General features: G+C 30.6%; 1 protein-coding gene across 5 annotated transcripts in view; it reads left to right on the top strand.

The window, feature by feature from the left end:
- Positions 1-12595: 12595 nt before the first annotated feature.
- LOC135156324 (uncharacterized) overlaps positions 12596-12988 on the top strand; it is a 30881-nt gene continuing 30488 nt past the window's right edge. For 3 of the 5 annotated variants that reach the window (XR_010295426.1, XM_064108327.1, XM_064108328.1), the window contains exon 1: positions 12621-12797. The gene's annotated coding sequence lies outside the window, so the exon portion shown is untranslated. Of the gene's footprint in view, positions 12798-12988 lie in introns of all 5 variants that reach the window. The other 2 variants (XR_010295425.1, XM_064108329.1) reach the window with 2 other exon arrangements.

The following is a 12988-nucleotide window of genomic DNA, read 5'->3' as shown; positions in this document are numbered from 1 at the left end:
TTTTTTTTTGTAGACGCTTCTTAACAGATTTTATATGAATATACCACCTTAACAGACTTGTTTCTTTTTCTTTGTTTGTTTTCTGGACATCTTTTCAATAAAAAATTTCAAGATGGAAAATTTAACCCTTAAACGTGTTAAGTCAATAGTCAAAAGCACCCCTTTTCATGAAAAAATCACTGTTTTGGGGACCCTTAACGCGTAACCCGGTGATGTGTCCACCTGGAAAAAACCCCCACCTTCTTAAGTGTTTTCTTCCACGCACATGTGTACAGCCTTTATCTGTGATTGCCCCCCCCCCCTCCCTGCCCTGGGGCAAAGTCTTGTCTACCCCAGTAAAAAATAATCTTGAATAAATGGAGAAAAATCATACAGGCATATTGCTTTAAATTTCACCAAAAGGTATGTAAAATATGAAAGATATGATATTTTAAAGTTTTACTTAATTTTACAGAACAATTATTTGCACATATTGTTCAGTACTTAAATGAGAGAGCTGACAAGGTTACCTACTCGCTATTTCTTTTGGTAATTAATTACATGAAATATGAAATGTCATATGTTTTCTGTATTACAGTATTTATAATGGTTTGATTTTTCTATGAACATATGGGGAATCCAAAAGAGCTGTCTTATTGATAAAATTGGAAAATTTGAAATATTCTATATTTCATATCATAAATTACAAAAGAAATATGAGGGATGATGTCATCAGTTTATGCTGACCTGGATAACTGTTCTGGGAATGAAGCGAAATATCAAAATCTCTATTTGAAATCTGATTTTGATGAAATTTTCAGTAATTTTGGGTGTTTCTAGTCAAATCTGTTTATAGTATTACTACTTGTCTATATTCTGCAGAGTATAAAGATTCCTTTTTTCTTGTTTCTGTTAGATATTTGATATATTAAAGGACCTTTCTATAAAAATCACCTGTTCATAAAGACAATATTTCTTGTGTCTTTTTAGTGCTAATAATAGACAGGTTACTTTGCTTTTGTTGGTTAAACTGTTTATAAACTTTTATTATTAAAAGAGAATTTGCAATATAGAAACATTTTGTGTGATTGATTTGGTTGCATATGTTATAAATGTAGAAGTTAAGAACGAGCAATCTCTAGTACACATGTTTGATACATTGTCATTACAAAAAAGAAAAACCCTTACGTATAGTGGGCCCTATACTATTTTGAGATTTATTCACAATTGAAAATAAGAGTTGTATTCTATTGTAATGAGTACATTCATTAGTTTAACTCCTAGAGAAATGAATTAGAGTTAGTGTACATGCTTCTGTGTTGGTCATGTATGTTTGTTTTGATGTCTATAAATGCAGCAGTGTTGATTTTAAAAATCTGTGTGTGTGTTTCCAGTATGAGTGTTGTACTGTTAAGAAAATAAAAGAAAAGGTTTAGAATATTTCTAGATTTTAATTTAAAATAGTGCCATGATAAAATTGTATGATGCAGGCAAGTCCATGTTAAGAATTTATTACTTTTTTTAAGTTGACAGAATTTTCATTTTGGATTATTGATGTTGATAATTGAATGAAAATTTGTGTATTTATTTTAATATTTCTTATTATTTGTATTTATGTACTTGTTTTTGAAGATCACATAAAGATTTTTTCCTTTTGAATAGATTTGTGAAGAAGTGTCATGGTTATAGTATCAGGTATGATAAAGAAATGTGTGTTCATTGTATTTTCTACTTTGAACTTTAAGACTGTATAAAATGGATTTGTTTTCTATATTTTCATTTCTTACAGCTCTTTGCTGTTGTAAAGAAATTTGATGTCGAAAAAGAACTAATTGAAAAATTTGAGAACCCACCTGAAATTACATTTGAGGAAATTAAGGAGAGCCCCAAGAAGAAGAGGGTTTCAATACATGGACATGTTGGTCAGGTATTTAAAGGATGAGAAGTATAAAGGATGAGAAGTATTATTGTAAATACATGTACATGTACTTAGAATCTTTCAACAGGACTTATCTGAAAGTAAATGTATGACAGAAATTTTTACATTAATCATATACTTTACATGTATTTATCATTTTGAAGTGATAAATTTGTTTAATTTAGTTGTTTCTTTATTTTTGTTAATACAAGATTAATATATGCGATGGATTATTTTAAGGCAGCAATATAAGAGTTTATGTTTTCTGATTTGTTTGTCTTTTTTTTTTTTTTTTGGGGGGGGGGGGTTATATTTAATAGAGTCAGTGGATTTTGTGAAAGAAGTAGATGCATGTATATATGTAGTTAATGTTTGTTGTAATGGCTGAAATATTGGCTATCGACATATTCGATCAGCACATCAATGATTGAGAATTGAATACTACTGTCTAGAACAACTGATTAGTTAAGATTATGAATCGTAATGTAAACATTGGATTGGTAGAAATATATGATGTAAATATTTGATTTTGGCAATATAATGAGGTAAATGAAAAGAAATGAAAGTTTTTCTTTTTGGTTAATTTATGCCAGTTACAATGTAGGTTGCAAAGAAATTTTTCATAGTGCATTGATGCATGGTGGCAAAGTGGCAAATGTACATGTAGGTTGAAAAGCTAATACAATTGTAAGTTGTGATTTTTAATTAAGAAAACGAATTATTGCATATGAAGATAAAATATAGAGTTTGTTATTTTGTGTTATTAGGTTGGAGAAGTCAATATGATTAGAAATAAACGAGTGAGAAGCATAGAAGTCCATAATGATGAGGGCATGTCAGCAACTATCAGTCTGTGGGAGGAAGCAGCAGACCTACCTGTGAAAAAATCTGCCAAAATGCTTTTCAAAAATGTTGAAGTGTCATCGACCTATGGCAGGATAGAAAGAGCTCTGTGTAGCACACCTTCGATGACAATAATAGTAAGTAATTTTTATATTGTATTTATGAGAAAGAGATATGAAGTATGTTAGTTATTCTGTTGATGTGTCATGTATGTAGTAGGGAGACAGATTTGAATGTTGGTTTTATTGTGTTTATCTGTGTGTGTGTGTGTTTAAAATTTATAGTATAATTTTAAGGGTCGAAATTATATTTAGTATAGACTACTTAAGGTATTTAGTAATGTATTATGCATGATATCATTTTGTATGTTATTATTGCAAAAAGGAATATGAAGAAATCATAAGAAGAGGAAAAAAGAGAAAAAAAATAGAATGAAAAAGAGAAATAGAGATTCATAGAAAGAATAAAATTGAAGATATAAAAATGAAGAGAAAAAACAAGCAACATCAATAAGAAGTAGTTAGGGGAGCCTTCTAATTGTAGTGCGCACATCAAGAGGGATTCAAGTCTAGTAGATAATAGACAAGAAATAGGTTGTTATAAGTTGTGATGTTGCAGCCTTGCAGGTATGATGTGTCATGACCAAATCACTTTATTCTATGGAAACTTTGATAGAAACAGAATGATTAGTACAGAACAATATTTGGGAGATATTTTTTTTTATTTATTAACATAAAGTGTTAAGAATTGTGATTTTAAGTCTCTTTTTACACAATTTTTGTATGCTTTATTTGTAAGGTATATGAATAAGCAGGTGCTTTTAAATTTTGGTTTAATTGGTTTAAATCTTGTGGTTTTCAAAATTTTGATTGATGTTGAAGTGGTACAACAGGGTTAAAGATAGTGTAAAGAAAATAAGTTAAGTCTATAGAAAGGAAAATAACTCTGTTTGAAATTCTATGCAATCAATGGGTGTGTGGAGTAGGTATATGTAAAAAGATGAATCTTAGTTTTTGGTATATTTAATGTATATGAAATAATGAATGGTTAGTATCATTAATTTTTAACAGTCAAAGTATGATATTGGGAATTGCATATGAAAACTCAACTATGATGATTTACATAAAGTCATTATTGTAATGATATCGTTCAAGGTTTTAGTTGGAAGTAATGTTATTTTCAAAGCTTTTATTGTTTATATTATGATTTTTCAGTGTCTGAATCAGGAGGAAACAGTGGTAGGAGATATTGTTGCTGTAACGTCAATGGAGTAAGTATAATTAAAATTACCGTCATTTGCAAAAGTTTAGGACCACTAAAACATGTATAGCTCACAATGTTGATGACTGTGAATGTTCAATATGTCACTTATTTTGTGATAAAACATGCTGAATTATGTTTAATTAGAATAGAAAAAGATATTCTTTGAATCAGATATACTTTCAGAATGTGATCATTCATACATGAAGACTTATTGTCCATTCAGACCTCCCAACTATTATGAATTTAGAGGGATGATATGAATTTGTTTTACTATTTTCAGCTAATGTTTCAAAAGAGTTTCCCTCTTTTTCTTGAGGTTTCTACTGCACAGTCTTATGGGAAATACAGTTTCTCTCCTATTTTACAAACAGACAAATGAAACAATGAGCCATATCACTGATCCATCACAAATTATGCTCAAATGATTACAGATAGGTGTAAAATCCATAAATGGACAATAAGACTTTATGCATGAGTGATCATGTATTGGGAGTATATTGATTTTAAAAAAAATATTTTTTTGTGCCTTCATTCTGACATAAAATTCAGCTTATTCTTTAATAAATTTAGTGACATATTTCATCTTGAACCTTCACCCTCATTGACTTTATTAGCTGGTGGTCCTAAACTTTTGCAAATGATGGTAGATACATGTGAACTTTCAGCCTTCAACTCTACCAGCGTTAGTATTACCCTTTAGGAGAACAGTACCTGGCTTTATACATGTATCTGGTTTATCTTAACTCTGCCAGTACTGTTGCAATGTAGCTCAAAATACTTGTGGAGGTCAGTTACTAAGGCAACCACTGATAGACCATTCACTCTCTGCTATATACATTAAAGAATTAAGTGAGATGGAGCAATTATAAATGAAATCCTTTAACTGAAAGAAACACATATTTATTAATTCACTTTTCTCTCACTTTCTAAACTCTCAAGAAGTAGCCTACCCTGAAATTATAATTTAACAATACTTTCTATACATTACTGGCATGATGTGATTATTGACATGTAAGTGTGAGATTAGCAATTTGGCTTTTGTAACAATTTCAAGAAATATCAATATAAGAAAGTATGAAAAATGTTTCTTACCCAGTGAATAAAAGAATAAAAAAAATAATAATAAAAAGAAGCAGGTTGTGATGTTGCAGGTGTGATGTGGCATGAACAAGTAAGGAGCAGGTCATGGTAGTCCAGTTCAGACATAATACAAACTCTAGAGCACTCAGCTGCTCTAGGGTTTGTACTATGTCTGAACTATGCATTATGCCCCCTCTATTTTGGGCTTTGAGAAAAGTGACTTCTCTCTCACAGAGGCCAAACTGGACTAGTCATATGGTCACAGTATCCTCTCTCTGGGACTTGGGCTAATTCACTTTGTAGAGAGGGTGAATATTTAACTAATTTCAGAAGTAAATGAGTTGCACAAAAAATAAGGGGGGGGGGTATTCTATATTCTGTGAGGCATAACATTAAAAATATGAAGAATATGTCAAGTGTGTACAATAAATTATGGATATGATTGGGAATTCATGTCGATTTACATGTACAGCTGTCACTCCTTTTTCATGTTTTCATTTATTTATTTATTTAAATTCATTTCTCGTTTCACATAGACACAGTGTAAAGATTCATGAAATGAAAAGTATTATATAGTGTAATGCAGTAGGATTGCTTGAACATATTAACTACAATAAGTTGAAATATTAAAAGTTTGCAAGAAATAGAAGCAACAAGATAAAATGTAAATTGTTTTAGCTTTGTAAGAGTGTCAGACGGAGGAACTTGTCAAATGTATGATCATGAAATACATCATGAAATCAAGTTTTTATATTACATGTGATCTATAACATCAAAACAGTTTTAAGATACAAATTTATATAAAAACTAGCATCAGTAACTTACAGAATACATTGTGGTATAGATGGGTTTGACATGATCATACTTCTCTATAACAAGGTGAGGAATATAATGAAACCTACAACAGTGCAATAATGAAATATTGTAAACATTTTTTTTCTTATATTTGTTTTTATACAGGTTTTTTTTTTTACTTTATTTCAGTTTATGAAGTAGAACTAATACAAAAGAAGTGTGCTCATTGTCATCTTTTTTCTATATTTTGATTAAATATGTCAAAGACTTCTATTTTTTTAAACAAAATTTATGAATGAACAAGAAGATTAGGTCTTCGTGACAATTAATTCAAGTGTTTCTTATATTTCTATTTAGAAATAGAATTAGATTGTTTCATTATGTGTGGGGAAGAAATGGAAAAAAGAAATTGTAGAATTGTAATTCTATCAAAAAATTTCAATTTTATGAATCAAACAATATATGTACGTGATTCTGCTCAGCATAGATAGTTGCTAGAGGCATTATGTTTTGGTTGTATGTTTGTTCGTTCGGTTGTCTGCCCGTCTTTGTGTCCAAGCTAGTTTTTCCATGTTGTTTGTCCCACTTTCGGTCTCCTTTTAACTTTAAAAGTGGTCAATAGATCTACTTATATTATGATCGAGGATGCGTATGTGGGTGACGATAAGCTTATTTGAACGCGTTCTTGCGACAACTTTCAAATGTTTCGACAGATGTGACACACATATGTCAAGTTCAAACTTGACACATGTCTGCATGTACAAGTGATGATGAGTTGATTAGTTGTGAAATCTGAAGGTCAAAGTTCATGGTCATAAAATTGAACAAAATATTTTGAAAAATAGATTGTTCTTCTGATAATTTAAAAACCCTTTGATAGATGAATTTCAAACTTGATTCGTGTATGCATATACAAGTAACAATGATCTTTTCAGAATTTGGGGTCTAAAGATCAAAGGTAAAGATAATTTGTTTTGAAGAAATAAAGTTTTGGATGTATCATGTTACCAAATTTAAAATGCCTTGGAAATTGAAGTACATGTATTTTGGATTTACATTTAAATGAACACTGTAGAATAATGGTCATTTCAAAATAATAGAGTAGAATGTATCAATAAATGATTATGTTTAAGAATAAGTTATTTTAGTTTGAATTAAATGAATAACAAATGATGTCGTTTTTGAATTGCATAGTGAAATTTGTTTGAAAGGCTTTAATTAATTGTCACATCGTATTGAGATTGAAGTACTTTATGTGATGATTACTCTTAAATGGTTGTTCTTTATTATTAGATTGTCGTTACCATACGAACTGATCATTGAAGTGGATGATAAAGAAGAAGACATCTGTGTGGACGAGGATTCAGTAATTGAAGTTGACCCAACCGAACTTCCACAAAACGTGACAATCGAGGTCACGGTAAAAGATATGAGAAAATATGTCAAGAAATTATATCAAAAATGAAATGATGGAGAAAAAGGAAAAAAAAAGTATTTTAGATGTATTAAAATACTTGAGATAAAAAAGATAATGTTTCATCAATAGTTTTCTTTGTTTTACCTTTTCCAATAGGTTAGTGACTTGTTTTTTTATACTTAAAGTTATTGACAGATAAGAGTGAAAGCTTTGTTTGTTTGTCTCTCTTTTGTCTATTCAGTTGTTTGTATTTTCTTTTGTTTGTTTACGGCTCTGATTTTTCTTAACTCTGTACCGTACAAAAAGCTTTTATGTACTATTCCATTCTCACATTTTTTAACAAATAGAATGCTTTTAGAGTAGTTACATGACAAAAATGTGGTAAAATTGACAGGTTTATGTTAACGTTGAAATTATGTAACGTCCGAAACAGTTCTAAAGTCCTAGCTAGGTATTTATCAACAAATGATGGGTATGACTGACTGAATATGGGACTAGATTTATTTCAGAGTTGACATGTTTCAATTTGATGATTTTTTATTAGCTTCAGGCACTATTTCACAAAAGTTATTAGCAATCAAATCATTTTTTTGTCTAGTTCGCTAAGGCCGCTTGCAAAATTATTGAATACATGTAAATGCACATATTGAAAATTTGTGTTGGTCGGGTATTTTGGGCAGAAGTAAAAAAAAAAAAAAGTGGATCATCCCCCCCCCCCGTACTTTCCAAAGTGGATTTACGCCTCTGGCTGTATTAGATGTTTTATCAGAAAATTGACATATTTTGTGTATGATATTATTCTTTAATGAGGTTATAAAATCATTTTTGTTTTTTATGATCATATGGAGAATATTATATTTTATTAGTACAATGATCATTTGTTACAAAAATATGTCTGGCGAGTGTGTCTGGCGAGTATACTGGGCGCTTGTAGGTTCCACTGAAAAGAAGTTAGCTGAGTGTGCAAACTCCCGAATTGTAATAGTCAAAGAATAACTGGGGATATGTTTTACCACCAACTTTTCTCTCGTTTTTTTTTTTTTGGAAGGGGGGGGGGGCAATATTCAGTACTCCATCGTTGTCATCTGTTCAGATACACTTTCTTTAGGATATATTGAAATCAAATCATGAGAAAATGCCAATATGTTACATCAATCATTTACTGTGCCATTTACAGCAGTAATACATTAAAAAAAACTATGATAGTGACATGGAAATTTTTCATTTGTAATAGGGAGGAGGGGAGGGAGATCCGTCTTCTATACTTTGATCAATATTCATTCCCCTCTACAGTACCATGAACCAAGCAATTTCCTGTACTGCTCTTTTTATTATTGGTAGGCCTCAGAACATTAATGTTTTCAGAATATTTTTGGACTGTTAAGTAATAACTAAAAGTACTGTTTCGAATGTCACATTTTGTGATTTCCTATTGATTGTTCAACATTTTGAAGTACATAATAGTTGAATTGTGCAAAATTGTTGAATAGTGCATACATGTAAGTTGAATGATGCTTTGCTATTTCCTGAAGATGGTTTTAGATGTACCATATTTGTTTTTGTTTCAAATGATGTTTTTCTTTCTATAAAAAAAAAACAAACTTACAACAAACTAAAGCCCTGCAGGCTGAAAGTAAAAAGAAAGTTAACCTCTTAACATTGTGTAATATTCGGAATGTAACAAAGCAAGATAGTTTTATGTGTCATGTAGCTTAATGTATGCTGTTCAAAGCATTTTTATATTTCTAAATTGGAATCTAACCATGGCGATGAATGGTTTGTAAGAAGGAAGAAAAATAAGAAAAAAAGAAAGGTGAAAGTTAGAAACAATTTTGGACCAGAAATAAGAAATTCATGGCTATTTTAAAAATGAGATCACTGAGACTATGTAAATTTCAAATGGGCAACTCAGGAAGTAATGTATGACATTGATAGGGCCAACCATTTTTGCATAGGCTGTCATAGCTGTATATCATGAATTTGTGGTTTTCTCACAAGTGCCCATTCTCCTGAGACAGTAATCAAGATCAAAGCTGGCATATTTTGTTATTTCTTCATAAAAGAAAAAAAAGAAAACAAATAATTGGAAGTAAAACTTTTGGAAAGAATGAATTTTATCCATTTTGTGTATTTGAAGATATGGAAGAGTAGTCCCAACCCTACATCACAGTGAAATTACTAAAGCTGCCAAATTGAAGTTCTCATGGGTGTAGTGATAACAACTTTTTACAACTTTTGAAAATTCATATTAAAGTTTTTTATTTTCTGTCAAATCTTGTTCAAATTTTCACCTATCTGCATGTCTGATATTATTCTTTCTTCTAAAAACAATTTTTCTTTTGGGTTGAGTTCTCCTTTAAAACATGTTTTACTTCTACAAAATTTGTATGTTGGGACTTTCTGTTAGAAAGCATTTTCGAGGTGTATAAAAGATTCAGTTCTGAGACTATAAGGTTTGGTCTATTACTGGGTATTCTGATATGATCTCTTTGTCCTTTTCTTCATTTTGAAAATAAATCTTAAAATTTAGAATCATAAATTAATAAAGGTTACTATATAAAGTTTCTGAAAAAAAAAATGCATAAGTAATGATCATCAAAAGTATTGTAATATTTAAATGATCACACAAGATTGCACTTGCACACAAGATATCAACTTGCATAATTAGTCTTTTATAGGGTTATTCTATAAAATACTCAACCTTTTTGTACGTCCGACCCCCATATTAATTCATATAACTCCAATATTACTTCATAAACTGCTCAAGCCATGATTATTCAAGAGCATTGCAACGTTTTATATGAACTAGAAAATAGGGAGACATCATTTCAGGAAGGCAGCAAACATAGGGGATCGGACTCACATATTTTATGGAATTGGCCATGTATGAATAGGCACATCCTGATAGTTGATAGAAAGTTATGTCTATACTTTCCTTGTTGATGTGAATTATAATTCAACAATTTTTACTAGGTCATATATATTTTTTTATTTAAAGCATAGTGACATGCCATATTTTAATGCTGAAGACATAAGAGATTGCATGACAGTTCTGCCAACCTCTGTTACTGTATCATATCATCATGTTTCTTGGCTGAAAAACCAAAGAATGCCATATACATTGTATGCATTATACTGAATAATTTACCTACATTCCATACATGTGTAGGAAATAGCCTAGGGCAACAGACAGTTATGGCTTAAAAGCTTAATCACTGGGGCAGATATTTGCTTGCAAATTCTGCCACACTGCAAAAGGTTTTCACAAATTTTCACAATAATTTCTTTTTACATTATTTATCACTTGAATTTGAGATGTATTTGAAAAAGTAGCCTCTCAAAAACATAATAGCCCCATAAATTCAAGTTTTAACCTAAAACTATGATAGAGATAGTCTCTAAAAATCAATACTGAATAATAAATTCTTTACTATTTAAATATTGAAGGGAATAAATATCTGAAAGAGGAGAGAAGGGTACTATAGTGGACTCTCAAAGTAAAAAGCACAAATATAAGAAGGTTTAGTCATAACTATTTTTCTAATACAAAGTTTTAAGTTCCTTTGTTCAGTGGAAACTCTATAAAAAGAAGTCCTTGGAATGCTGGTACCTGACATTTGGCCATGATTATGAAATTATGATTATGTACATACTACAATATTTGTGTTTCTGTGGGGAAGCATTGTGTAGTACACGTTCAATTACTCATTTCTGGCAGCAATTTAAAAAAAAGCAAAATATCTTCTGATTAACAATGAGAAAGAGAAGTACTTTCTTTATAGATATAATAAGATTTTTATGGTAAAATTATACGATTTTTGACAAATAAGGTTGCTAATTCTGCACTTTTAACTTTTTGGTCTAAAATTTGTTTAATTTGACATTAATTTTGTATATATTTCTTTATATTTCTTTTCACAACTACACTTTGATTAAAATTATTAGCAGCATTTATATAAAAAATTGTGAAATTTACTGATTTTGTTAGAGCAAAAAGTTTACAACCTATCTTTTTGTTTCTTGCAGAATAATTTGTTATTAGAACAATTGTAATTCTGATACCACAAAGCAATAGATCAGCATAATTTTTGCATTTCAAACTTCATTCTATATCTACTATGTTTTTTAGCTGTGAATTTGATTTTATCAGAAAGTTGTGGGAAGTTTATTTTTTCCTTATGATTCACACAATTGATAAATTAAAATGAAACATTAACTCAAATTTAAAAGCATTTATTGTTAATACTGTACCATAGGAGATGGTGACATTATGATGTTTTGATGAGACTAGTTTAAGTTAAAGGTAGTATTTAGTTTTGGTAAATGTCAGAAAAAGTATCTTTCTCTATTTCAGTTCATTACCCACAATCCAATTTTTGAAAGTTTACCTAAACTAAACGCTACCTTTAATGATAGAGCTGATGGTGATGATGATAATGATAATAATAATTATAATTATAAAGATGATGTGATGGTGATGAACAGGGTGATGATAGTGGTCATAAAGATAATTATGAAGATGATAATAATAATGATGATACTGATGATTGTGTGATGATAATGATGATGGTGATGATGATTATGATGATGAAGATGATAATGATTATAATGATGATCTAGAAGAAAATTAAGATGATGATAACGATGATGGTTGTGGTGATGTTGAAGATAATTATGATTGTGATGAGGATGATGGTGATGATGATAAGAATGATAATAATGATGAAAACCAAAAGTAGGACTTCAAACACAAAAACAATACACATAAATTTAAAGTAAGCACTCTTAGAGAGCAAAATCACGAAGATATAATTATCTCAATAAAAGGAAAAAATGAAAGGATAAAATTATTAAATCAAAAAAGAAAAGAAAAGAAAGGCAGGGGAAGTTGAGAGTTAATACGATGATGGTCGAAATGATGTCAAAAATAAGAAAGAGAAAGCATTGTCTTATAACGTTTCTCTCCTATATTTCCTTTCATTCCTTCTTTTTTTTTTGGGGGGGGGGCTGGGGATTCGTTCTTTTTTATCACTAAAGTGTACTTGATATTTCATGCGAGGTGGTTCCCCATTGCTGTTGGTAAATTGTAATGATGATCATGCTAATGACGATGATAACAGTTATTTAATATTATATTGTAATCCTCTTTCCCCCTTTTCCTTTCTTTCTCTTTTTTTCCAAAAAAGCTAGACAGTCATTTCACAAAGAACAATTAACATGGGATAATATTTTTGTTCCTGAAAGAGCGAAGAACAATTTCCCTGCGATAAGTAGTATAGCGCCATCTTGAGACGTGATCATCACAACTGGGCGTTGTGGCGTGCGCCTGTACTGTAATCCAAGCTGCATTTCAAAGTTTCAAATTGATGCAGCAGCGCAGGGGTTCGAAGTTCGGCACACGTATATGGTTGACGCTCCCACATCGCTGCGAAGCACATCGATGAGAAGTACATTGGCTATAGGCCGATATTTCATTGAAATCTTCAAAATATGAAAAATCTGGTAAGTCCCTTGTTATTATTACATATCATTTTAGATATACAAATCCTCTTTTTATGTTCTGCGGAGTTAAATTTTGAATGCCAGTGTCGGGTGAGGTACCTCACCCCGCCTCACCCGCTTTCCTATAGCAGTGCTTAAGGCCTTCACTACAGCGGTGCGTATTGGAGACTTCGGTCTATGTAGGGACTCGG

The sequence above is a fragment of the Lytechinus pictus genome, chromosome 13 (genome assembly GCF_037042905.1).
Source record: "Lytechinus pictus isolate F3 Inbred chromosome 13, Lp3.0, whole genome shotgun sequence".
NCBI lineage: Eukaryota > Metazoa > Echinodermata > Echinoidea > Temnopleuroida > Toxopneustidae > Lytechinus > Lytechinus pictus.
This window is presented reverse-complemented; position numbering and strand designations above follow the sequence as displayed.